Source organism: Octopus bimaculoides, chromosome 4 (genome assembly GCF_046866305.1).
Source record: "Octopus bimaculoides isolate indiv1 chromosome 4, ASM4686630v1, whole genome shotgun sequence".
NCBI lineage: Eukaryota > Metazoa > Mollusca > Cephalopoda > Octopoda > Octopodidae > Octopus > Octopus bimaculoides.
In genome coordinates this window covers 147,317,973-147,344,863 of record NC_142931.1, presented here as the reverse complement: position 1 = coordinate 147,344,863, position 26,891 = coordinate 147,317,973, and the positions used below count along the sequence as shown (strand labels likewise).

At 38.8% G+C, this 26,891-nt stretch overlaps 1 protein-coding gene across 3 annotated transcripts in view; it reads right to left on the bottom strand.

Moving 5' to 3' along the window:
- The window catches only part of LOC149136420 (uncharacterized), a 55,803-nt gene that overhangs the window by 5,884 nt on the left and 23,028 nt on the right, over positions 1 to 26,891 (bottom strand). Inside the window, exon 1 of one of the 3 annotated variants that reach the window (XM_089351701.1) lies at positions 18,504 to 19,176. The exons of 1 other annotated variant lie outside the window; for it this stretch is intronic. The gene's annotated coding sequence lies outside the window, so the exon portion shown is untranslated. Of the gene's footprint in view, positions 1 to 17,756; positions 19,177 to 26,891 lie in introns of those variants that run through there. One more of the 3 variants, XM_089351700.1, reaches the window with a different exon arrangement.

Below are 26,891 nucleotides of genomic sequence, written 5' to 3'. Positions count from 1 at the left end.
CAATGTGTGTTATGTATGTTTACCGAAGAGATCAAACGAGAAACAAGCAATAAACTTAGATTCCCCTTTCTTTCAGCCCCCACCTGACCACCCCTCAACTCCAGAATTCCGAAATAAGCAATGACCAAACTCTTGAATCATGTTTCTGTTTTTAAAGACAGAACTTGCTGTCTGCCAAGGAAGATGCCTCCGTTTTTGTGTTACGTCAGAATGAAGAAAGAAGAACAGTCAGATTTAGATGCGTCTAACTTCTAAATTTGTTTCGTTCTGCATGAAAAAGAAAAAAAGGGAGTCTTGAGCTTTGTTCTTTTTTTATATATGAAGAAACAACAAAAATATAAAAAAAAGAAACAGTTATAGCTATTTTTGAAAGTAATGGTAACTTGTACTCAGGCAGCAGGTTGGCGGAATCGTTAACGGCATTTCGTCCGTCTTTACGGTCTGAGTTCAAATTACGTTGACGTTCACTTTGCCTTTCATCCTTTCGGGGTCGATAAAATAAAGACCAGCTGAAAACAGGAGTCAATGTGATAGACTTAACCGCTCCCCAAAATCTCTGGCCTTGCGCTAAAATTTATATATATATATATTATATTATATTATATTATATTATAGTATATCTTGTATATAATGGCGGTGCCCCAGCATGGCCGCATCCTCAAGGCTGATACATATAAAAGAATAACAATAAAAGAATATATATGTATATAGAGTGGCTGTGTGGTAAGTAAAGGTCAAAATTCTAGTGCGTACTATATACGAGGTTAAAAATGAAAAACATTTTCTAAGCAAAATTTTCTAAGTGATAAATATATAAAGGCAATTTACTTAATATTTATTTGTCACTGACGTTATTACTGTTGTTTCTTTATTTTCTGCCAACAAAGTGCACAAACATGCTACACGTTTGCATTATGTTATATACACAATAATAAAGGACGTTACCTTATATATATGTTTACAAACGAAGGATGTTATATAGATCTCCTTGACTCAAGTTAGAGTAGGGGTGCGTATTATACACAAGGTTTAGGTTTTTCAGAGGTACTGCCCCCTAAAAATCCCCTGCGTATTATACTCAAGGGCGGACTATACTCGAGGATTTACGGTATATATATATATATATATATATATATATATATATATATATATATATATATGTGTGTGTGTGTGTGTGTGTGTGTGTGTGTGTGTGTGTGTCTTGATCAACTAGGTTTACCGTGTGATGAGCCTGAGTAAGATTGGTCTCCGTCAGAAGCCGACGAAACTTTAAGTCGCATAGAGCCGAATCAAACTGTTTTAGAAAATAAAATAACCCCTATTAAATGTGTTGGGTGCGTCTTTCGTTTGTCCACTCATTCGTATATACATACATACATACATACATACATACATACACGCAAACACACACACACACACACACACACACACACACACATACATAATGCATGTATGTTATAGAGACACGCACATATACACGCATGCGTATCATGTGTACATATACGTAGTTGCGTTTCAAAATGCACACAACTCGGCAGATGTTTTTAAACTATGTCTATTTCTAATACATCAGCAACGATCACCACCAAAACAGCAGCAACAACAATAACAGCAAGGATAGCAAAGATAGCTAAATACCACGTCTGTCTGTCTCTCTCTCTCTGTGTCTATCTATCTATAAGTACAACTATCATCGCTAACCACAATCATTATAATCAACAAAATTATTCACATTACCCAAACGTTTTCCTCTAAAAATAATCCTTTCAGCGAATATGTAACCCCCATTTTGCCAAGAATAGCAGAACCGTACTATTTACAGAACTCGAACCTGTGCTAACAGTTCAAGTAGGGGAACACATTGAACCAACCAAATCGTCTGCTTATTGAGGTGAATCATTGCAGTATAATTTAAGAACAGCGCATCAATGTGTTTTACGCCTGCTCTCTCTCCTCGTCCCGCTGTTTCTCCACTGCTTTTCTGCTGTTCCTCTGCTGCATATCTGCTGTGCATGACAAAGTAAGCAACTCGGTTCGCTCTACTGTCAACAGTCTAGGGCACATTTATTGTTAGGCACAAAACAGATCGCTGAGGCATCGCCGCCGCCGCCGCCGCCGCGCTGCCAACACCAGCACCACCGTCACCGACACCATATTAAAAGTATGGTGAGGTATGTAAGTCTGTATATAGTTATGTATATGTGTATGTATGAGTGTGTGCATGTGTGTATATATATTATACATAATATAATATAATATAATATAATATATATATATATATATATATATATATATATATATATATATATATATATATATATATATATATATACAAGTACATTCAAGACGGTGTGGTTAAGATACTCGCTTTGTAATGGGATCGATTTGTTCGACTAATATTCTTCAAGGCGGTGACCTAGCATAGCCGCAGCCTCGAGGCTGATACATATAAAAGAATAACAATAAAAGAATATATATGTATATAGAATAGCTATGTGGTAAGTAGCTTGCTTACAAACCACATGATCTTGGTTTCAGTCCCACAGTGTGACACCTTGGACAAGTGTCTTCTACTATAGCCTCAAGCCGACCAAAGCCTTGTGAATGGATTTGGTAGACGGAAACTTGAAATAACCCATCGTATATATATATATATATATATATATATATATATATATATATATATATATATATATATATATATATGTGTGTGTGTGTGTGTGTGTGTGTGTGTGTGTGTGTATACACAACATTGCTTGACAACCTATGCTGGTGTGTAATCTAGCGGTTCGGCAAAAGATATCGATAGAATAAGTGCTAGGCTTACAAAGAATAAGCTCTGGGGTTGATTTGCTCGACTAAAGGCGGTGCTCCAACACGGCCGCAGTCAAATGAATGAAACAAATAAAAGAATATATAAATAAAAAAATATATATGTATACATATATGTATATATGTATATATATGTGTATATATATATGTGTATGTGTTTATATATGTATATATATATGTGCATGTGTTTATATATGTATATATATACATATATATATATATATATATATATATATATATATATATATATGCACATATATGCATATATATATATCCATATATATATCCATATATATATATGTATATATATATATATATATATATATATATATATATATATATATATATATATATGTATATATATATATATATATATATATATATATGGATATATATATGGATATATATATATGCATATATGTGCATATATATATATATATATATATATATATATATATATATATATATATATATATATGTATCTATATGTGTATGTGTGTGTGTGTGTGTGTGTGAATAACATCTGTAAGGGCGGAACTGATGTTGTCAGACGGTATCCATCGTTCATCGGGTGTCTCGACCCTGAACCGTAACACCCCCCCCCCCCGTTGGGTGGGTCAGCAGAGGTGGCCAAGTCACTGCTCCTCAACTCCTCCTGGCTTCCACCTTAACTCTTCTTTCTTACACCAAAGCCAGCAAGAGGCCCTTTCAGCTGTCTCTCCTAAATATGTATATATTTACATATATATATACGTGTGTGTATGCATATATGTATGTGTGTATAGATGCATGTTTATTGTTTAAATCTCAAAAAGCACATTTCGCACGCACACACACACACACACACACACACACACACACACACATATCCCCAGGTGATTGAATTTCCTGTATCGAATAAAATAAATTGAAGGAAATCTAACTATATTTTCTCAAGGAATCTGTAAGACTTAGATATGTTAACATTTTATCGATCCTTTTCTTTCCTTATAATATTCACCATTCCGCTCTACCCCCAACCCCCACTCTTCCTTGTCACTGTGCATCACCGTCACAGGATTTGTAATACCTCTTACAGTCCATCAACTGATAACTTCGACCTTGCCTTTAATTTAATCAAGCATGCAGAAAGAATTTATTTCATAAAATGTATTCGGTTAAGTCAATCAATAAATGATAAAAGAAGAAAAAAGGCGAAGATAAAATATAGGATAAAAATTGTTTGATAGAAAAAAAAAAAGAAAAAAAAAATTAGAAATATCAACCTTGAAATTTCCTGTGATGGCGTTGCGTAACGAAGCATGACGCACAGGAAGTTCACGATGGAGCTTATGTAGGAGTGGTTCCCCTTTAGTTTCTCCCGGTGGAGGCAGATCGGGTTGAGCTGGCAGAGTCGGGAGAGCGTCGGACAGAATGTTATGTGATTTTTGTGGCGATTCTTAACAAGATCCACTTAGCCATTCATCACTTCGGGATCGATAAAGAAACAGAAAAGTGCCAATCCAGGGCGATAGACTGACGGAAGTATAAGGACGTAGGAAAGAATGCTTTGCAGTATTCGTCCTAGTTCTATGCATTCCAAGTTCCAATCCCGCCATGGATGGTTTACTGGGGAAGTAAACTTAATTCTTCTCCTGGTTGGATATGACGACCAACACCTGGTTTCTCGGACTGCCTTTTGTGGAATCCAATCTGCTGCAAGTATCCAGGTGAGGTCCGTTGTTTGAGGTTGCCTTCCTCCCTCCTCCCAATCCCCCTCCCCCAGTCTCGAAGTAAAGTATCGTGAGTACTGCTAACCCAGTGCCCCCCCCCCCCCAAAAAAAAGAAAAGGGAAGAAAAGCAAAGAAGAAACAAAGATCCGGTCCAAGGTACTTATGATTGCTAGGCTGGACTGAGAGAAGTAGAAAATTACTGTTTTTAAATCTCACAACAAGAGATGTTCAGTAACAGTACTTTGAAGTAAAGATTGTTTGCCATCATAACATGGCAGTCCTGGCTATACGACACGATCTGTGTCCTTATATTTTCGAACAAGGGAATCTAGCACCCCCACTCAGCTCAAGCACCCCACTCAGCTAGATTCCCTTATTCGAAAATATAAGGACACAGATCGTGTCATATAGCCAGTTGGAGACGATGTCACCTGGGGCTAAATTACAGCAACATTCGTCCTAAACCAGGACTGCCATGTCATGTTGGCAAACAATCTTTACTACATGAGGGAAGTAGAGTTAAATAGTTTATCCTGGAGACGAAACTTCTGCTGGAAGACGTCAGCATTTCAGAGAATCATTTCTCTGCATAAATCCCGTCTCATCAACCGCCAAATCACCGAGCCTGCCTTCACTACGATAATGGAAACAGCCAATGGATTTCATTGCGATAGAGAGTCCACAGCGCCTCCAATATTGTGAGTGCCATATATACTCCTCTAATTAATTAATTAATTAATAATGTCTGACAGAAGCATAAGGTCATAAATTTGGTGAGAGAAAACAAGTGGTTATATTGACCCCAGCACTTGAAAGAGAAGTGATAAGAGAAAATGAAAAAATGAACAAGAGGAGAGACGAAAAGTTTAGGGAGAGAAGAGAAAGAGAAGAAAAATAATATTAAAATTGGAGAAAAATATATAAAAATACAACACTGGTATGAGAAAAGATTGAGTTCTGCGTCGGTAGAGCATCACAATAAAGTACTAATGAAAAGACGGAGAATGTTTTACGATTGGTGCAAAGACCGGGAAAGAAAGAATGTCCATGACGAAGACTTTATAACGGTGTGAGCACAAATAGGAGTAGAAACGATTGTAGTGGAAGAGAGGAGAAAGAAGAAAAGAAATTTGCATACATTTCGATCATATTCTTTACGTTGTTGTTGCCTCCACTTTTACCTTACACTCGCTTCTGATCTCTCGTCCTCATTTCCACGCTTGCTTCCATGTCTGGCACTTTGCGAAATACCAGTACTTGGTGCTTGAGACAAACTGTCGCTGCTTTCAGATTGTCCCTCGTCCTTTATAGGTAAACGCAGCCATGATGACTTTTATTGAATCCCGATAGACTTCCCTCTACTTACGCACGTTGTGATGAGAAAATCACTAACCAAATGTACAACGTTATATACAAGTAGACGAGAAAGATTCGCATAATTTTAACAACCATATCACTGCGTTTTAATTTCTCGGCGGCGTAATCTGCTGTAAAATGTAGTTTAGAGTTATCAATATTGCAATAAATAATGCTTTCAAATTTTGTCACAGGCCAGTAATTTTGGGGGAGGGGATAATTCGATTACATCGACCCCAGTGTTTCACTGGAACTTATTTTATCGAACGCGAAAGGATGAAAGTCAAAGTCGACCTCGGCGAAATTTGAACTCAGAACGTAAAGACGGACGAAATGCCGCTAAGCTAAGCGTTTTGTCCGGCGAGCTAACGCTTCTACCCGCTCGCTACCTTAAAATGCAATTAATATTACAAACTATCAGCAAGTACAAGGAAGTTCACGCTTCAACGACGAGCTCAAATAGGACCGAAACATGTTTCAAGATTTCTACCTTCTGTTCAGAATGGATCGAAATGATATTAGAGATTCTACAAATGTATTTTCCTCCCTGCATGTCTATTACGTTGACATTCGTGGAATGTACCGGTCACTCCCACACGATTACAACCCATCGATTCTTTTATTAGTGTTTCCTTTCTTTTCCTTTTATTGACCCCTTTATTGACCCCCCCCCCCCCGTCGTCGTCTCATTGAATTTCCATCAGAGTTTTTGTTATGGTTTCAACGTATTTCTCTCAGATCTTTTATCAGCTATTTTATTGTTCTATATAAGCATGTTTAGAGGGAGTATTTGAGGCATTCATAGCTCTCGTCTCCGACCATTTTCCTAAAATTGTTCAATATGGAGCTTGTAAGGTGTGGTTTGGGTAAAAAAAAAACCATATGTGAGTGTGTGTGTGTGTATGCATCTGTATGTATGTATGTATGTATGTATGTATGTATGTATGTGAAGGCGCATGGCTCAGTAGTTAGAGCGTCGAGCTTACGATCGTGAGGTTGTGAGTTCGAATCCCGGACCAGGCTGCGTGTTGTGTTCTTGAGCAAGACACTTTATTTCATGTTGCTTCAGTTCACTCAGGTGTAGAAAGGAGTTGCGACATCACTGGTGCAAAGCTGTATCAGCCCCTTTGCTTTTCCCTTGGATAACATTGGTGGCATGGAGAGGGGAGGCTGGTATGCATGGGCGACTGCTGGTCTTCTATAAACAACCTTGCCCGGACTTGTACCTGGGAGGGTAACTTTCTAGGTGCAATCCCATAGTTATTTGTGACCGAAGGGGGCCTCCGCATATGTATGTATGTAAGTATGTATGTATGTATGTATGTATGTATGTATGTATGTGTGTATGTATGTATGTATGTATGTATGTATGTAGTTGTACGTCTGAATGCGATGGTTTCATTTGCAGTCAGAAAAAGATTCTCTTTCTCGCTTGGTGTGTAGGGATATATAAGTGGGTGTGTGTATGCGTGTGTGTACGTGAGTGTGTATGTAAGGAGGTGAGAGAAAGTGAGAAATAGGAAGAGAGGAAGAGATATAGAAAGATAGATACCTAAATAGACAGACAGGCAGACAACGGATGCATACATATATATATATATATATATATATATATATATATATATATATATATATATATATATATATATATATATATAGAGAGAGAGAGAGAGAGAGAGAGAGAGAGAGAGAGAGAGGGACAGGTAGATAAATACACAGACAGACAGACAAATAGATAGATAGATAGATAGAGATAGAATAAAAGAACGTATACATTGTGTGTATGTGTGTGTAAATATATATATATATATATATATATATATATATATATATATATGTATAATTATGCGTATACATTTACACATATATGCGTGTACATATTATATATATGTATATATACATATATATATATATATATATATATATATATATATATATATATATATATATATATATGTATGTATATATATATACACACACATATATACATATATCGTTCATAAGATATATGAACCATGCATCTTTCTTATCGATCTAGCAATGTATTATATCTTTAGCTAGAAACTGCATTCATCTCAGTCAATACAACATGTGACTTGATTCAAAAACAATCCGCTTTTAACATTGAAAGTTGATACCGTCAGTGTTTCGTGTTGTGAATATTTTGGTCTGGCAGGAAGTTTTTTTTTTTTAACTGACGTGTCTCCTCTAAATCTTTCTATTGATTTTCGTCTCTTTATCGTCGCTGCGTTGTTTTTGCTTGCGGAATCATTACAAAAGCTACAATGGAAAAACTATCTACAATGCGAGACTTAGAAACTATTGGATTATCAGATAAACTCGTTTCTGTATCTTTTATCATTAATCTTCTTTTTTTACCTACTTGGCACTCGATCATTATATGTTTGAAAAGAGGTAAAATTTATTCAAATTTCGAAAACGATCAATTAATGTTGGAGAGGTCGAATAGAATTACAAAACCTCCAGAAACATTGGATAAAACTATTTTTCCAGTTAATAAACGAACTTATCTGACAACCTAATTTACAATCGTGCATGCATGATTGCCTCATCTTGTCAGGTGATTGCCGTCTCACATTCAACCCGATCGTCCCTGATTTAATTCCATCCTTTCATGTGCACAGATCCATCACCACTGGACTTCATAAAACGAAATGATAGTCCGGCACCCATAGGTCATTGGATTGAAGTGGCAAAAGGTTGGTCAACAACACTTTTGCCACTCTCTCGGTCACCATACTAGGTTCCACTGACCAGCATTGCAAGATGACCGCAAGTTTTATGCCAGAGTATCTTTCTTCTAAAAGAGCTGCCGTCCTCACGACTTTGCCAAATGTAACAGGAGTCTCCTCTGGCCCTTGGAAAATCTATTTAGCCCATTGGCAGGACCCTGGTAGGTACTACTGTTTCGGGTCAGAACGGATCTGAGAGTAATGGTCGTTAAGGGGCAACTCCACACTCCCCACAGCTTCCGAACTCGAGACTCATCACCTGATGCAGTTTAATACATACATACATACATACATACATACATACAGACTGACCGACAGACAAACTCATGCATCCCCACCACACACCCCTACGCCCACACACACATATTCGGTTGTCAGATAAAATTATTGGTTTTTGTTCCTACTTGGCACTCCATTGTCAAATGTCTGTAAAGAGGTAGAATTTATACAAATTTCTAAAACGATCAACAAAAATCACAGCAGAAGACGAAATCTGCCAAAAAAAAAAAAAAAAATCATGAAATGCTATGATAAAAATATTTTTCGTGTTAATTCAAATAAAAATTGGAAAGGATTAAAATAAAATGAGGGGTGGAGGAGACGAATTGCTGGTGCCAATGCTTGAGAAATGAACGCCTGCCACCAGGGATTAACGTAAGGTTTCTCATAGAAGATGCTTCGTATGTTCCCTCCTTGGGTATGGGGGAATGGGAGAATTGGAAAAAAGGCGGGAAGGCGGGTCAAGTTGCCATGTCTCAAGAAACTGATGTCGGTTTCAAACCTTTGAAACTTGTCCAGGAATCATTTTTTATCTTTTACTTGCTTCAGTCATTGGACTGCAGCCATTCTGGAGTAACACCTTAAAAGCTTTTAGCCGAAAAAAATCAACCCCAGTGTTCATTATTTTAAGTCTGGTACTTATTCATTCGTTCTCTATTGCCGAACTGCTAGGTCACGAGAGATGTAAACAAACCAACGCCGGTTGTTTAGCGGTTTGGAGGGAACAAATACAAAGACCTACACGCACACAAACATGAATATACATTCGACGGGCTTCCACACAGTTTCCTATCTTCCACTTTTACACTGACAAGGTATTAGTCGTCCGTGGTGGCGAGTGGGCTATAATAGAGGACACTTGCCCAAGGTGCCGCGTAGTTGTACTGAACCCGAAACCACATGGTGGCAGAATGAGCTTTTTAACCACACAACCATGCCTGCGCATGGCGAAGGAAGAAGAATTATATGAATGCAAACTACCTTTGCCTCTCTTGCCGCTCCAATAATGACATCTCCTCCTCAGAATCAACTAAGTTCATACCGCACCCATTCAGGTGTTCCTATCTTACTCGTGTCTCTTCTTATCTTCCTTCCTGTGTCCAACACTCCAGGCCCACCTCTGATCACCACGCCTAATCCTTCCTTCCTTCCTTCCTTCCTTCCTTCCTTCCTTCCTTCCTTCCTTCCTTCCCCTAATCCCCTCCCCCCTCATATCTCTCCTGCAAATCTTGTCTTACAAAGACTCCAGAACAGATGACAGTAATCGCATCCTTCGAAGGTGGGGCTGGGAAATCTATGACTACTTCTCTTTCCCCAACACTCAGCAGATAAAAACAAACAAAAATCACAACTCTAACTGTGGAACTCGAAGGAAATAAAGCTATAAATACTAGCGTGTATATATTGGGATAAAAACGTTTTGAGTAGAAAAAGTCGAATGACGCCCGTTGGACTAGAACCCGCATCATTTGTAAACATGATAGACGTTCAACGATTTGACCAAAGCACTCCTTCGACATTACTCCACTGAATTGTATGCTGTTTATATCATAAGAATTTTTAACGGTTGAACTCGTAAAACTATCAATAATATTGGTTTCGAAACCCTTTGGATAGGAAAAGTAGAATGGATGGTGGGTATTTGTCAGTATGAGACGCCACTGTTGTTGTTATGTACGACAAGCTTCCATACAGTTTCCTGTTACCAAATTTACTCATAAAGGCATTAATTGGCCCGGGGCTATAGTAGAAGACACTTGCCCAAGGTGCCACGCAGTGGGACTGAACTCGGAACCATGTGGTTGCAAAGCAAGCTTCTTAACCACACAGCCATGCATGCGTGTATGTCCGAAAAAAAGATGGAAGAAAAAAAAAGGACGATGGGATGATCACTGCTGGGACGTCTTTCGATCATAAGTCTACTTGATCCGAGTTAACGTGGACAACAACAACAACAACAACAACAACAACAACAACAACAACAACTGCAACAACAACTGCAACAATAACTACAATACCCAATTGCAGGCCTTCAATTTATGTTTAAACCTACACTTATTGTTTTCCAGTTAAAACTGGGGCAATTCACTAAATCGTAATATCGTATTGACCAAAGGAATATCTTATCTAAAGTTGGAAACTTGAAATCTTGGGAAAATTTCCAAACTTCATAAATTTCCATTGTTGGAACCGATAAAGATCTGAAAAAATCATTGGTAGAGATTTTAAGATTGATGGCTTTTTCCGTTAGAATTCAATACTCCTCCGTTATAACATGGCTTCTCGGCAATTTGCCAATTGCAACAGATATTCTAAATCCAAGTTGCCAAACACAACAGACAATATACATCCAATAATAAAGAATTGTTTAAAGACACACGAAGACTCGAGATTCGGACTTACTTCTCTGCGCACAAGAAAATCAATCTTTCACAAAGCGTTAGATGTGTTGGCACTCATAGTAATATTTCGGCGACTTCGTTTGGAAGTTTCGAGAAAACCGATCCATTAGTGTGTATATTTAGACACCGGAAGTAGAAACAGTTATTGATTGATCGATTAATTGATTAATTAATTAATTAATTAAATTTATTGATTAAATTTATACGTCTCTTGGTGAATAATAGCGTCCGTGGTTAAAGATATCCAACGGATTAAGCATTTGTTCACGGTGATGATGATAATGGCAAGTAAGACAAAGGACTTGTCTCTGCCAGGCGGAAGAAATAGGACAAAGTATTTTTACTTGAATGCACCGGTTTGTCAGTTTTCACACCTTTGTCTACTGCATCTTACTTCAATGTACATACAAACACGGACTTTTCCGTGGAATTTAATTTCATATATATATATATATATATATATATATATATATATATATTCAAGAATATAATGAGATAAAAATAGTTGGCTTTTCTGAAAAGTTAAGTAACGTGAATTTCTGGAAATCTAGGATAAGAACTTGAACAAGACAAAATATAACCAGACTGTTCTTTTATCATAGAAGACTCTTAGGCTGGAATGGTTGCACTTCAGTGCTCTGTTTGTTAGAATTTTGGCGCGAATGTAACAGAGACGTCTTAACGTAAGCAGACGACAGACGGCAACTACATACAACTATGTTTGCAGGGAGATTTGATTTCCAATGTTGGCCATTGAACTTTACTCGGTTTGTTGCTCGCGGGAATTATTCCTCTATGATGATGATGATGATGATGATGATGATGATGATGATGATGATGATGATAATAATAATAATAAATGGTGATGATGATGAAGATGGTAGTGGTGGTGCAGAAACAGAATCTTTTGCAATCTTTTACGTTTTGCATCGATTAGTTTCAGCGTAAATATGTATTTCTGACTGGAACACAGACATTCCAAAAGCTCTTAATATCTTTTTCGCATCCAAAGCATTCTATCATCCCAAAACTCAAATGATACCTTTGTATATGGTACAACGTCAAGCATTTTCACATCCCAAAGCGAAGCCGATTCTTTTCATCCATTTTGCTATTTCTTAATCCTGGTGGTTCTTCAAACAGAACTTCCCGTTGAAAGAGTCCCTCATTTACTGCCCACTTTGAACCCAACTCCACACGATAGAACTGGCCCTCCGTCGGTTACGACGATGAAGGTTCCAGTTGATCCGATCAACGGAACAGCCTGCCCGTGAAATTAACGTGCAAGTGGCTGAGCACTCCACAGACACGTGTACCCTTAATGTAGTTCTCAGGGAGATTCAGCGTGACACAGAATGTGACAAGGCCAGCCCTTTGAATACCGGGTATAACTCACTTTTGCCAACTGAGTGAATTACAGTAACGTGAAATAAAGTGTCTTGCTCAAGGACACAACGCGCCGCCCGGGTATCGAACTCTCGGCCTTACGACTGTAAGCCGAATGGCCTAACCACTATACCACGCACCTTCACAGCAAACATTCGATCAACACTCACAGACTGTCCCCCTCAACTCCACCAGCTTCACTTACACAAACCGTATACGTACTCTCACATGTACTCATCAAATGCGAAAGTACCTCGGGTTGCTTCAAACCAACGAGGTCCTTGACTCACACGGTGAGTCCCAGAGCCAAATTCTTTAATTTCTACGTTTCTATTGGGATCTGACCCAAACTTGAGAAACACGTTATTAAGGCCGATTTTGTTGTTAAAAGCCATAAACTACTCAAGCCACTTTTAGTCACTTATCCACGAAAAACCTTAGGTAATGCACTCAATGGAATGCTGCTCCCCTCACATGTAGGGCGCTGCTGCTGCAACTACACACGTTCGCCCTTCATACCTTTGGTTAGCAGCTTTAATCTTTGTGGGTCCTGAGGTGGCTTGCTTGGCCAATATGACGGTAGTAAACGAGCATCACCGCCATACAAGCGGTGCTGTCCGTTTTGCATATTCCATAAAAATATGTCAAGCTGCGGGGAAATATTACCTTGCTTGGAAAAAGTTGAGAGTTGGCGACAAGAACAGCATTCAGTCGGAGAAAATCTACCTCAGCAAAATCTGTCTGATCCACGCAAGCATGGAAAAGCAGACGTCAAACGACAACGACGACGATGATGATGATGATACCGTATTCCTTTCTACCATAGGCGCATGGTCCCATAGAGTTTGGGTGCATTTGGCATGTTGACAGGATATAGACGAAGAAAAGATGAGAAAGACAAACAACTCGGATTGGCGATGATACAAGAATCAGCGAGCCAACACGAGTAAAGGCTGCTGTAGTAGCAGCAAAAACTGATTGAAAGAGGAGACAAGGCGTCTGTGGAGCAGAGGATGGAGTGTGTCAGCAAGTTAGTGTTTGTCAGTCAGGTGGACTTGCTTTGGACGCGCGCTTGTGTGCGCATGCGTGCAGGTGTAGCTGCAGTAGCATGGGCATTCAGGAATTGTAGTTCTCGCTTCAGCTTTATACAGGGATGGTTATTAGAGCTCAAGTTTTAGCTGGAATCGAAAAGGAAGACTAGTCTTTGTAGTGGGGTTCCTCTGAAGAATTTCTGGAGTAACGTAACTCAACAGAGTGCCTATCTTGGAGAAAAGGCAGCCATTCCCAAGTCACACCACTACTTCTCCGCATTGGGAAGTCAAAGCTCCAGTTCTGTGGCCATGTGATTAGAATGTTGGTGGAAAATATCTCAAGATGGATTCTTGAAGCCGAGACAACTGGCAGGAAACCGAGGAGTCGACCAAGAACGAGTTGGTTGGATGACATCCATCGTCTCAGTTGGTCACGCTTGGGAATTTAGCGAAAAGATGTAATGACTGTTGCTTCTGGTAGGTCCTTATGGATGAGGGGCCTGAGGATTCTATCTCCAGGTCCCTCTTAGGAATAATGGGTGGAGTGGGGATGGTTGGAAGGAAGATGTGTATTGCCTAGAAATGATTCTCAGCGATGGTAAGACTTCCTAGCATTTGTAGAGACATTGACAATTCTGTGTGCTACACATGTGTGTGTGTGTGTGTGTGTGTGTGTGTTAATGATCACATGATATGCGCATAGTAATTAAGGTAGACTCGTTAGCGAGATGAAGAAAATGCTTAGCGGCATTTCGTTCGCCTTCACGTTCTGAGTTCAAATCCCATTGTAATCGACTTCGTTTTACACTCTTTCAGGGTCGATAAATGAAGTACCAGTTGAACACTGGGCTCGATTTAATCGACTTATTCCTTCACTTCAATATCGCCGGACTCGTGCCTGATTCTGAAACCGAGAAGTGTAAAGTGATTGTGTGTTTTTGCAGATGGCATGGCCGGATTGAAGGATGCGGTGCGGAATATTTGCGCAGATTTCACGTGAGATGTCTAGGTTGCACGTGGAAAGTTAAGGAGGAACGACAGGAAGAATGGAATGGTCTGTAAAGGAATGGCTGTTGTTGGACGTGAGGAGAAGTAGGTCTGAAAGCCGAATGTTGGGGGTCAGCGCTGGGTTGACCGTTAAGTAAAATGTGTGCTAAGGGCATCAAGGGAAGGAGGGGAACCACAGAAATGGTAAATGGTTTACGGCACAAAAGAAATCGGTTTAAACTTGTTAAAATAAAATTCGATGTGGTTTACATGATGGAAAATATAATTCCAAAGCAAGGATCTGACCAAAGAGAGCAATTAAGAAAAGTAAGAGAAAACTTTTCAAATATAAATAAAGAGGAAATACGCAAAAAGAAACCTTATCTTCCATCATTATTTTATAGCTTATTATTGTTTTTATTACGTATATATATATATATATATATATATATATATATAGGGTCACCGAAATCTTTCAAGTGTTTAGGGCCTCTACGGTTCTTAATTCGGCCTTGTTGACAGAGTTGGGGGCCAGAGAGCTCATTCAGCTGCTATTTCTGATAAGTCCATTGAAGTAGCAGTAATAGGTTTGTTATAAACGATTTACGGAAACACGTGACAGTATGAGCCTTCACACTTAATTAAACCCTTGCCCACTCATTTTCTTATTCCCCACTTCTCTCTCTCTCTCTCTCTCTCTCTCTCTCTCTCTCTCTCTCTCTCTCTCTCTTCCTCTTTGCCCAAATCTCCCCTTTCTGTCTTTTCCTTTCCATTTGTCTCCCCCTCTCTCAGTCTTTCTCTTGCTCTCTCACTCTCTCCCTCTGTTTTCTCCGTCGTTCCTTCTCTCTTTCTGTTGCTCACCCCCCCTTTTCTCTCAGTCCGTTTGTTGCTCTCCCCCTCCCGCTCCACCTACAGACCCCCTTTCATTCCTATTTCACTCTACAGGACCCTCATAACCATTCCATGTTTTTAAAAAATCCTGTAGCATTTTTATAATTAAAATATTGTTTGGAATTGTATAAAGTTTGTTAAAATATTCTGTGAATTGTTCAAGGGAGAACAAGTTTGTTGCTCATACATTTTAACAACATCAAAATCTTATATGGACGTCCAAGGGACATACGGACTCACAAGGGTCATACGGCCCCCCCCCCCCACCACCACATGAGAACCACTGGTCTACATGGATAAATACGTATTAACCGTGTGTGTGTGGTTGTGACCTGTCAACGTCCACAAGCACTGTGCATATTGTGCATGATCTTGTTTATTCTCGGAGAATTATTTTCGAAGACATCAAGTTTGGGGCTGTTGAGGCCTGTGGTGTTTTAGGACGGAAGCACGAACGGAATAATGAGGAAAAGGGGGCAGGGGGCAAAACAAAACAAGGTACATGCTTATATACGTACGTATGTACATATATCCATGTTCTCATACATACATACACGTGCGCGTGCGCACGTGTATATTGCTTACATAGAGAGTGACAGGCAAACAAACAGATGGACAAAGATGAGCAGAGAGCTGCAGAGAGAGAGAGAGAGAGAGAGAGAGAGAGAGAGAGAGAGAGAGAGAGAAAGAGAGAGAGAGACAGATAGATAGATAGGTAGATAGATAGATAGGTAGGTAGGTAGGTAGGTAGGTCGATAGGTAGATAGATGGATAAATAGAGAGGTAGACACAAATAGATAGATAGACAAACAGAGAGACAGACAGACACGATTAGATAGATTTGAAATTGTGTCGAAAAAGACAAATACAAGCAGAAATACTCATGCACATATACACACAGGTGTGTGTGTGTATATGTATACACACACACACACACACACACATGGCTGTAATGTTTAAGACAAAAGAACTCGTATGCGTGTGTATGTTTGGATGTGTTTATATGTATAGACGGACAAATGTATGCATATATCGATAAATGTGTGTGCGTGTGTGTATGAATGTGCGTGAGTTGCATGTAAACATTTATTTACACAAACATACAAGTAATACAATGTGCACACTTTTTTTCAGCAAATACACGAAGAATTTGCCATTCACTCTTCGGTCTATGGGTTGGTAGTGGTACTGCTTCTAACTATCGATCTACGTGGATATCATAGCATCCCCCCACACCTACACACATTTCTCTTGCTTGCTATATACACAAATATTACCCGTTGACATAATACAATATTTGTACCAATTTTGGGTACCCATTTTTGGGTACCCATTTTTGGGTAGAAATACGCATCTTTAAATACACAGTATAAACACCTTGCTCTGGTACTCAATACAGGGACTCAACTTTGATATTCAAAGCTATGGTACACAAAGCGATTATTCCCCGCTGTGGTACACAAAGCAGGTACCCTACTATGTCACGCAATACAGATATCCCGCTTTCATACACAATAGTCGCCCAGCTACGACACACACACACACACACACACACACACACACACACACACACACACACACACACACACACACACACACACACACATTTATAAGTATTGCTTTAATATAGAATGTATACACCATATTCCCAGAGAAATATAGGCAACCGATATTATTTCACTTTGATGGTACTTAACTTTAATCAATTGTGTTAATAGAGGTGTTCTACAGGTATCCAGTTTGCATTCAGAATATGTACGCGTGTGTGAGTATGTTTTTGTTGTAGGTATACCTTGTTTAAGCACAGAATATATATACCCCGTTCTCGAAAGAATACAGGTGATCGACATCAGTCCTCATCTTAAGTATCCAGTACCCAACTCGATTTAAGGTAAGGTACTCTACAATTACAATACAAGTACCCTGCTTGGGTTCAGAATTTTAACAGCACGGAATATGGCTATCCAATTTTTTGTTCAAAATACAGGTAGCATGACACCTTTAACACACAATATTGTTACCTGATTTCTGTCTGCAACGATAAGAGAGACAAGCAGACAGAAAGAAAGAAGAAGAAAAAGAAGAAATGAAGAGAAGAGAAAAAAAAAAAGGGCTAACGATGCTCACCATTTAAAATTGGAGTAAGTGACGATGAGGAATCGTTGTTGACCAAGTTTGTCTTTAGATTCCAGTGAGTAGACATCTTCTGACCAGGTGGTATAATGTCGTCGGTTTGTGGTCAGAGCAGACGGCAGAAGGGGAGGACAGCGGCGTCGCAGCGGTAGAGAGCACGTGATGTTGTTCTCATCGTGTGTGTGAAGTTTGGTGCTGACCAAACTTCTTCAATAAGCAAGGAAGAGGCAACAGGAGGAGGAGGAGAAGGAGGAGGAGATGTGTGAGAGAGGTAAAGCGGTTGTGAGAAGAGGGGGTGGATTTTAAAGGGTGTCTAGGAAGAATGTTTGAGAGAGAGAACAAATAAGAGACGAAGAAGGACGGGGTAGGGGAACGGTGTCAGTGACCAGGTTGCAGTTGGTGCGACGAAAAGCGTAACACTGGATAATAAATTTTAAAGTAAAGTTAACCGTCTTTGTGTTTTTGAATGATAATGTCTTCGATGTCGTACTAGTTTTAGTGTCAACACGCAGACTCAGATCAAATCACCAAACAAGTACATCTCCGGAATAAAGATAGACAGATAGAGAGGCGAGGAAGAGAGAGAGAAAGAGAGAGAGAGATTCAGACAAACAGGTAGACAAACAGGTAGATAGATAGATAGATAGATAGATAGATAGATAGATAGATAGATAGATAGATAGATAGACAGACGGAGAAGTAGATGAAAAGAGAAAAGTTGGAGGTAAAAAGAGTACGAACAAGCGAACGCTGAGATGTGTAGCTGGTACGGTACGATAATGGAACTACCGAGTCGTCCTCTCTAAGTGCCACGCTGAAGATGCACTGCATAAGGTAGTTGCATCGCTTTTTCTCTTCTTTGTTGTTATGGTAACGATTTCGCTTGATGCAAGTGTCCTTTTTGGTGTTGCTTTTCGATGCATCGGTTGCAGATGGAAACGCACCGAAGAAGAAACGACGGTGTGAAGAATGGTAGCAGTTGGAGAACAAGAACAGGATGTGAAGGGGTGGGAGAGAGAGAGAGAGAGAGAGAGAGAGAGAGAGAGAGAGAGAGAGGAAGAGAAAGAGAGAGAGAGAGAGGAAGAGAAAGAGAGAGAGAGAGAATGACTGTGTGTGTGTGTATATATATATATATATATATATATATGATTACTACTTGGTGACTTATACTATGCTCGCTTTAGCTTTCTCTAGCATATATTCGTCTCTCTCTCTCTCTCTCTCTCTCTCTCTCTCTCTATATATATATATATATATATATATATATATATATCTATATCTATATATATATATATAGATATAGATATAGATATAGATGAGGGCTGAGATAGAGAGGAAGAGTGGCGTAAGGCGGCGATGGAAGCGGTGCAGTAGTTGTAAGAAAACCTCAAGAATGCCGTAAGTGAAAGAGGAATAGTGATAGTAGTAGCAGCAGTAGTAGTAGTAGTAGTAGTAGTAGTAGTAGTAGTAGTAGGAGGAGGAGGAGGAGGAGGAGGAGGAGGGAGAAGGCGGTGAGTGTTAAGTCTTGGGTTGGGGTGGGGAGGATGTTGAAGCGATGCGAGACCGAAATAATGAAGAGATCTGCTAGAAATAAGAAAACAAAGCCAGAATGAGGTGTATCGGGTGGGTGGGTGGGTGGATGGGGAAGGAAAGACTAGGAGAAGAATGCTGGGGGGTGGGGGTGGGGTGGGAGTAGTGGGGTGAGGGAGTAGAAGTAGGAGTAGCGGGAAGCGGTTGGTCGGGGATGGTGGTGGTGGTGGTGGTGGTGGAGTAGTAATAATAGGGTCGGGATAACACCGGTGTGTGATGACAGGTAAGGGAGAAGTAGCGGGGGGAGGGAGTGGGTGGCGGTGGCGGTGGTGGTGGTAAGGAGAAGTTGGGATGTAGAAGTGTTGTGGTGATGGTGACGGGGAAGATGTGGCGGGGGGGGCTATAGTGTTATTTATTACAGTAGTAATAGTGATGGTGTTGGAGGAGGGAGTACGCATGAGAGAGAGAGAGAGAGAGAGAGAGAGAGAGAGAGAGAGAGAGAGAGAATATGGGAGAGAGAAAGAGGGAGAGAAAGAGCGAGTGATAGAGAAAATGAAAGAAAGAGAACGTGAAAGGTCGAATGAAAGAGGAGTGAAAGCGAGAGAGAGAGAGAGAGAGAGATAATGAGAGACGGCAAGAAAGTGGTTGTGTGAGAGAGAGAATGAGAGAGGGAGAGAGGGAGATGAGGGAAGAGGATAGCGAAAGTGAAACTGTTGAGTGTACCGTGTGAGTAAAAGACTTCAAGGAGGAAGAGGGATAGGGGGAGGAAGGAGGATCGCTAGAGATGGTAGGAGTTTGGGTTTCAAACATAGGTCTCTCTCTCTCTCTCTCTCTCTCTCTCTCTCTCTTCCAACACCACTCTCTCTCATTCTCTCTCGCTCTCTCTCTCGTGCTCTGAGTAATAACGGTTAGCTAAGAATGCAATTCCAATCAAGCAGCGTTCCACCATCTCCACCGACACACACATACATACACAAATAAGCAAACACACACACACACATACGAACGCACACACACACACATACGAACGCACACACACACACATACGAACGCACACACACACACATACAGATGACGAAGCGAATCATTGATTTTTTTTTATCACTTAAAACACGTCTTGTAATTCATTCCTGTGATTTTTGTCTCTTCTCTTGAAATGCCACGTTTAAAGTAACAAAGTATCGCTTTGTCATTCTAATTGCGTAACTTAGTGGGGGCGGTATGTGCGCGTGCATGTTAGTGTGTGTGTGTGCATAAGTATATATGTATATGTATATGCATTTGCATGTGAAATGTGTGTGAGTGTGTGTGTATATATATATATATATATATCTTTTATCTATTACTTGTTTCGGTTATTAGACTGGGGCCATACTGGGACATCACCTTGAAAGGTTTAGCTGAGTAAATCGACCCCATTACTACTAATTTTTTTCTTAAAATCTGGTACTTAATCTACCGGGCTTTTTCGCCGAACCGCTAAACTACAGGGACGTAAACAGACTAACACCGGGAGGGGGCGCAAACACAAACACAAGGACACACACATTTACATACATACATGCATACACACAAACACGTGTGTATATATATATATATATATATATGTGTGTGTGTGTGTGTGTGTGTGTGTGTGTGTGTGTAAAAGAAGAAAAAGAAAAAGGCGATTGGAAAGTTAATAACTGTTTATTATTAACAACAGAACAATCATAATCCCTTACAGCTGTTTCGATGAAAACTCGTTGAATTAATTAAATATTAAATTCATATGCCCTGAGCATATCTTCAAAGGGGAAAAAATATACTTCCCTCGAAACGCTATAGAGTAAGTATAATGTGAGTCACTGTGTATATATACATACATACATACATACATACACACACACACACACACACACACACACACACACACACACACACACACACACACACACACACACACACACACACATCTATATATATATATATATATAATAATATTAGGGACAACATATATATGGATGTACGGATGAATGTATGTATGTGTGTAGATATATGCGTGTGTACTTGTATGTATCTAAATTTTCTTAACTTTACTTATAAATGTGCATTACATTCTGACCAAGATCCAAGGCTCCGTCATTGGAATTTCTACATCAACAACAGAGTATTTTTGTATGTATGTATGTATGTATGTATGTATGTATGTATGTATACGTGCAGATTTGTATGTTTCGTTTTATGTATGTATTCTCATGCATATAGTTGCATACCTAGACAAGCTCATATATATTTAAATGATAAACTTCTGGAATGTTTTACAGATCTTTGCAGTTCCAGTGATGGCTTGGATCTGTAGTCTTCGAATTAGGTTTCTCCTTTCTGGGTTTAAGAAGCCTAATTTCTCAAGAATGGAATTTAGGTAGTGTGTTACATATCTCAGGGTCCCAGAGAGAGAGAGAGAGAGAGAGAGAGAGAGAGATAGAGAGAGAGAGAGAGAGTAAACATGAAGGTAAAATGCGCTGACAGCGTGTTTAGACTGTTTAGAAAATGCTACCAAACCGTCCTCAACTAAGAAGTTATCATTCCATTTTCGTGCAATGGTGTAACAGATGTTGTTTTTAATCAATATTCCAGTATCATAAAGACAAGTGTAGACCACGAAAACAAAGACAAAAAGTATTGATGTAAAACAATACGCAATCCCAAAGACTCTTATTAAACGTGGAAATCAGACGAAGCTGTTACTTTGTTAGCAAACATTATCTCTCCCTTAATGCTTTTTATTGCTCCATGAGAAGTTATTTTTGGATAATTATCTCGTATCTATAAAGAAATTATTCAAATTAATTAGGAAAGATCAATAAACAAGCCATAATTCAGAGAATTTAGTGAAAATCTTTGAAATGTGTTCGTACAATTATAATTTGGTCGTATCAGGAAGAGCAGCGTCGATTTCTAGGGCTTCTAAGAACGGTGAGAGGGACCTAAGTATGTTTGCAAGAGATTGCTTTCTGCTAAAAGCGATTTAAGTCTACTGCTTGACTTATCTATTATACTTTTGTATGATCTTGGTATATAAAACTTCAAGCAAACGCTATCTCAGCTAATAGAAGGAAATCGATGACATAATCTCTTATGCATATAACGTTGATATTATTCTTAAGACAGCTGAGTGGTAAATTATGGAACGGTGCCGAAGACAGAATCTATTATAAGTACAACGTTAATATGATTTGTATTATTTGTCAGACAATTGACTAGTGAATAATTTAAATCAAAACTATCTTCTCTCTCTCTCTCTCTCTCTCTCTCTCTCTCTCTCTCACACACACACACACACACACACACATACACACACATCACATCACATCACACATACAAAATCTATCATCAATATAGTACATTCTTATTTTCATTTCAGAGAAAAGCGCACAAGGTTGAACTTGAACCGAAAGCCCCAGTGAACGAAGACTAGTTGCTGCCAAGCTGGGCCGGCAGAATCTCTAAACCACCAGAAGAAACACTTTGCAGTATTTCTTCCGACTCATTACATTCTGAGTTCAAATTCTGCCTGAGTCAACTTTGTCTTTTATCATTTCAGTTGAGCGCTAGGGTCAATGTAATCGACTGACCCTTTCCCCTCGAAAATTTCTGGCCGTTTACCTTGAAAGGATAATTATTTTTCTTCTTCTTTCAGTTTTGCTTCCATTTCTTACAGTTCTTGCCGAGTGTCTTCTCGACACCTAGGTCAAAGAAACTCACTGTATACATTGATAGGCCATTAAAACAAACAAAATTATTTTTAAAAATAATTATTTGAGAAAGGGCTCTGGCTTATCATTCCTGGAAGAAGGGCAAAAGATTCTTTTAGCAAGTACGTCACACGTATTGAAAAGAGCATTGTCGCTGTGAGAACGGTTAGCTTCCATGTAAATAATATTTTTTCTTCATAATTTTACTTGATTTTATGTTCTTCATATCAATCTACCTTGGGTGTAGATTATTTAAAATAAAAACAGTGGATGTGTCTACAGAAATGAATATCTGCTGATTGGTGGAAGCTTTTCTTTTCGATATATAGAGAATAAAACTGATATTCTGCAGGTCCAGAGGTTGCAGAAACAAAATTGTTCGGGTCAAGGAATGGAACAATCCATTCAAATGGATCACTGAAGCATGGAATCCATCCCCTGTCCGATCAATCTGTCAGACGGCACAAAACTATACGTGGCCGTTGTGGAAGAAAGTTGAGGTGTCATTTGTGCTGCGACACAAATCATCTCAAGGCTTTCAATCCACAGCAAAGGAAAAGAGGAGAACCATTACTTCTGCCGACACCACCAACACAAAAGCAACAACGCCAACAGCAAAGAAAAAAGACAAACATCAGTAGCACCAACAGTGGCACGAAGCAACAGCAGCTACGACAACATCAACGATAGCAAGTGTAATACCAGCAGCTACGAAATGCAGCAGCAACAACAGCACAAGGAACAACAACAACAACAACAACAACAACTGCAGCAGGTGCTGCAGCAATAGCAATAAGCAGGCAAATAACTGCAGCACCGGTGACAGCAGCTCCAGCTTCAAAATAGAAGAGACACTTACAGCAACAACAAGTGGAAGTACAAACCACAGAGAAACAAGCAAACAAAAAACGGGAAATACACCACCGTCAACGGCCACAGCGTTGCAGACAGAAGCAACAACAAGCGCAATAACATATCCAAAACAACAACAATATCAAAAACAGAACAACACCAGAAACCTCCCCCCATGACAGACTCTCCCCACCTCCTCACTATCTCGCAACACAGATCTGTCGTGTTGTGAATATGACTGGGAGAACACCAAATGGCAAATAGTAACAGATCGAAGAAAGGAAAGGTAACAAAAATTCGAACAAATAGGGGAGGTGCCTTTAAAAAACGACGCACCAACACCACCGCCGCCAATAGCAGCTACATCATTACGATGAACACCATCATCCCCGTCACCACCACTACCGCTACCAGAGATACCCATCCCCACAAGCACAAGCGCAACCCAGATCACTTACACACAGTCAGAACACATCCCCAACACGAAAATAAAAGCAAGAATTCATTAACGACACAGCCGTAAACATAAACTATAAAAAGAAACTAATGGATCACATACACTAAAATACAAGATGATGTATTTTTATAATAATATTAATAACTATGTCCTATAATAACTAAATCGCATACACGAATAGTATTCCATCACACATACGAATCATTGAAACATTACAAGACACATACAGTGTTTCAAAAAAATAAACACTCCCTCACAACACAGACATAACAACAGATGTCTTTCGACTAAGGACGAATTAAATTAAGCTGGCGTGTATGGAAATAAGGCCTTACAGAAGGGATACAAGATTTCACAGGCACAGGGAGGAATAACGATGTTGCACGCACAACGGCGGCTCAAGAAAGATCAGGCTTGGCCGAACACCGGTCACGTAGGAAGAGAAGAGAAAGAGGTAGAGGCAGAGGGACAAAAGAATTAAAGAGTTATGTCCTGTTATTATTCATACTTTATTTGTGTAACATTGTTCGTTTTTTTTTTCGTCGTTGTTTTTGTTTACATTCGCTGCTTTCTTCCAAGGAATCTAATGCCCTTATCTTTGTTTTTCCTTGGGGTTGACCAGATTGGAGCAATATCGAGAATAACCAGCCGAAATTGCAAGGATAACCTGGATCTCGACTGAAGAAAAAAAACTCCGAATGACCTGTCCGTGTTTTCTTTGTATCGTCTATCTGAATGTTTTGTCCCTTTCTTGTATCACCTGTCTGGATGTTTTGCGGTCTTGTCCCATTCTGTATTATATGTATATATATATATATATATATATATATATATATATATATATATATATCTTTATTTCTCGTTGATCTGACAACTCATGGTATAATTATTTCAGGTTGTATAGCGGGAAAATCGGTAGAACGACAGACAGGGTGCTCTGCAGACTATCATTTAGAAAAATGGAAATTGGATTTCATGTCGCCTATGCCTTTTTTTTTTTCAACATAATTGAAGTGAAATAGTTCAAATACCGCATGGTACCGCCAAGTCTCATCAACCACTGAACGTAAAAAGTCGATCTAAGGGAGACAACTTAAGTAAACCTATTAAGCACGTCTAATAGTTACACAGAAGTTATTTCCATTTACCTAGAAGCTTTTTTTTTTTTATTAATAGCGAAGAATTATTTTTTGACCGGAGAAAATGCTTAGTGACATTTCTTCCCACTCTTTATGTCCCGAGTTCAAATCCCGCTGAGATTGACTTTGTCTTTCATCCTTTCGGGGGTATCGATGATCACCCTACATTAAAACTGGTGGCCTTGTGCCAAAATTTGAAAACATTTTCTTACTGGTTTCACAGACAGGACACTGACCATGTAACATCTCAGTTCGTAAGTTACCCCATTATTTCGTTTTTGTCTTGCTATTACATGTTTTAATATAAGCTCCCTGAAGAGAAATAAATGAGGAACCCCAACAGCTCTTTCTTCTTTGTGAAAGTACTATCATTTATTTCGAAACATATATGTAGGAATTAAAGGAACTTTCATTGACATGCGTTTTGCTCCATTTGTTATTATCCATATATATATATATATATATATATATATATATATATATATATATATATATATATATATATATATACATATATATAACGGTCACTGACCATGTAACATCTCAGCTCGTAAGTTACCCCATTATTTCGTTTTTGTCTTGCTATTAAATGTTTTATTATGAACTCCTTGAAGAGAAATAAATGAGGAACCCCAACAGCTCTTTCTTTTTTGTGAAAGTACTATCATTTATTTCGAAACATATATGTAGGAATTAAAGGAACTTTCATTGACATGCGTTTTGCTCCATTTATTATTATCCATATCTTCTCAAAATGTATCACTTTAACTTGGTATATCAACCTGTAAAACGGCTGGGATATCTTGTTTTTTAGTGTAATTTTGCTACCTCTGGTAACTATAAACGTATTTAAATTATCGAAAGTTTTAATAACTGAGATAATATTAATATATACATAAACTAATATATATATATATATATATATATATATATATATATATATATATATATATATATATATATATATATATATATATATATATATATATATATATATACAATAGGATTCCGCACAGTTTCTGCGTACCATATTCACCCACAAAGCATTGGTCGTTTCGGCGATATAGCAGAAGACACATACACAAAATACCGCGTAGTGGAACTGAACTTGAAGCCATGTGGTCACAGAGTGAGTGTCTTAAGTATACAGCCATGCCAGTGCCTGTTTCTGGGTAAACATTATTGGAATTGTGTTGTATTATTGTAGACGATGAAAGTAAGAGTTAAAAGAAACTGGTGTGGGTTCGACTCGGCCTTGTGTAAACTGGAGTAAGTAAATAAACAAATCCATACACACACACACACACACACACACACACACACACACACACATATATATACAGATATCACGTATAGAAATATACTAAAGTATAATTTCAAAATGTGTGCGTCTTACCATACATGCAGTAAAGACAGC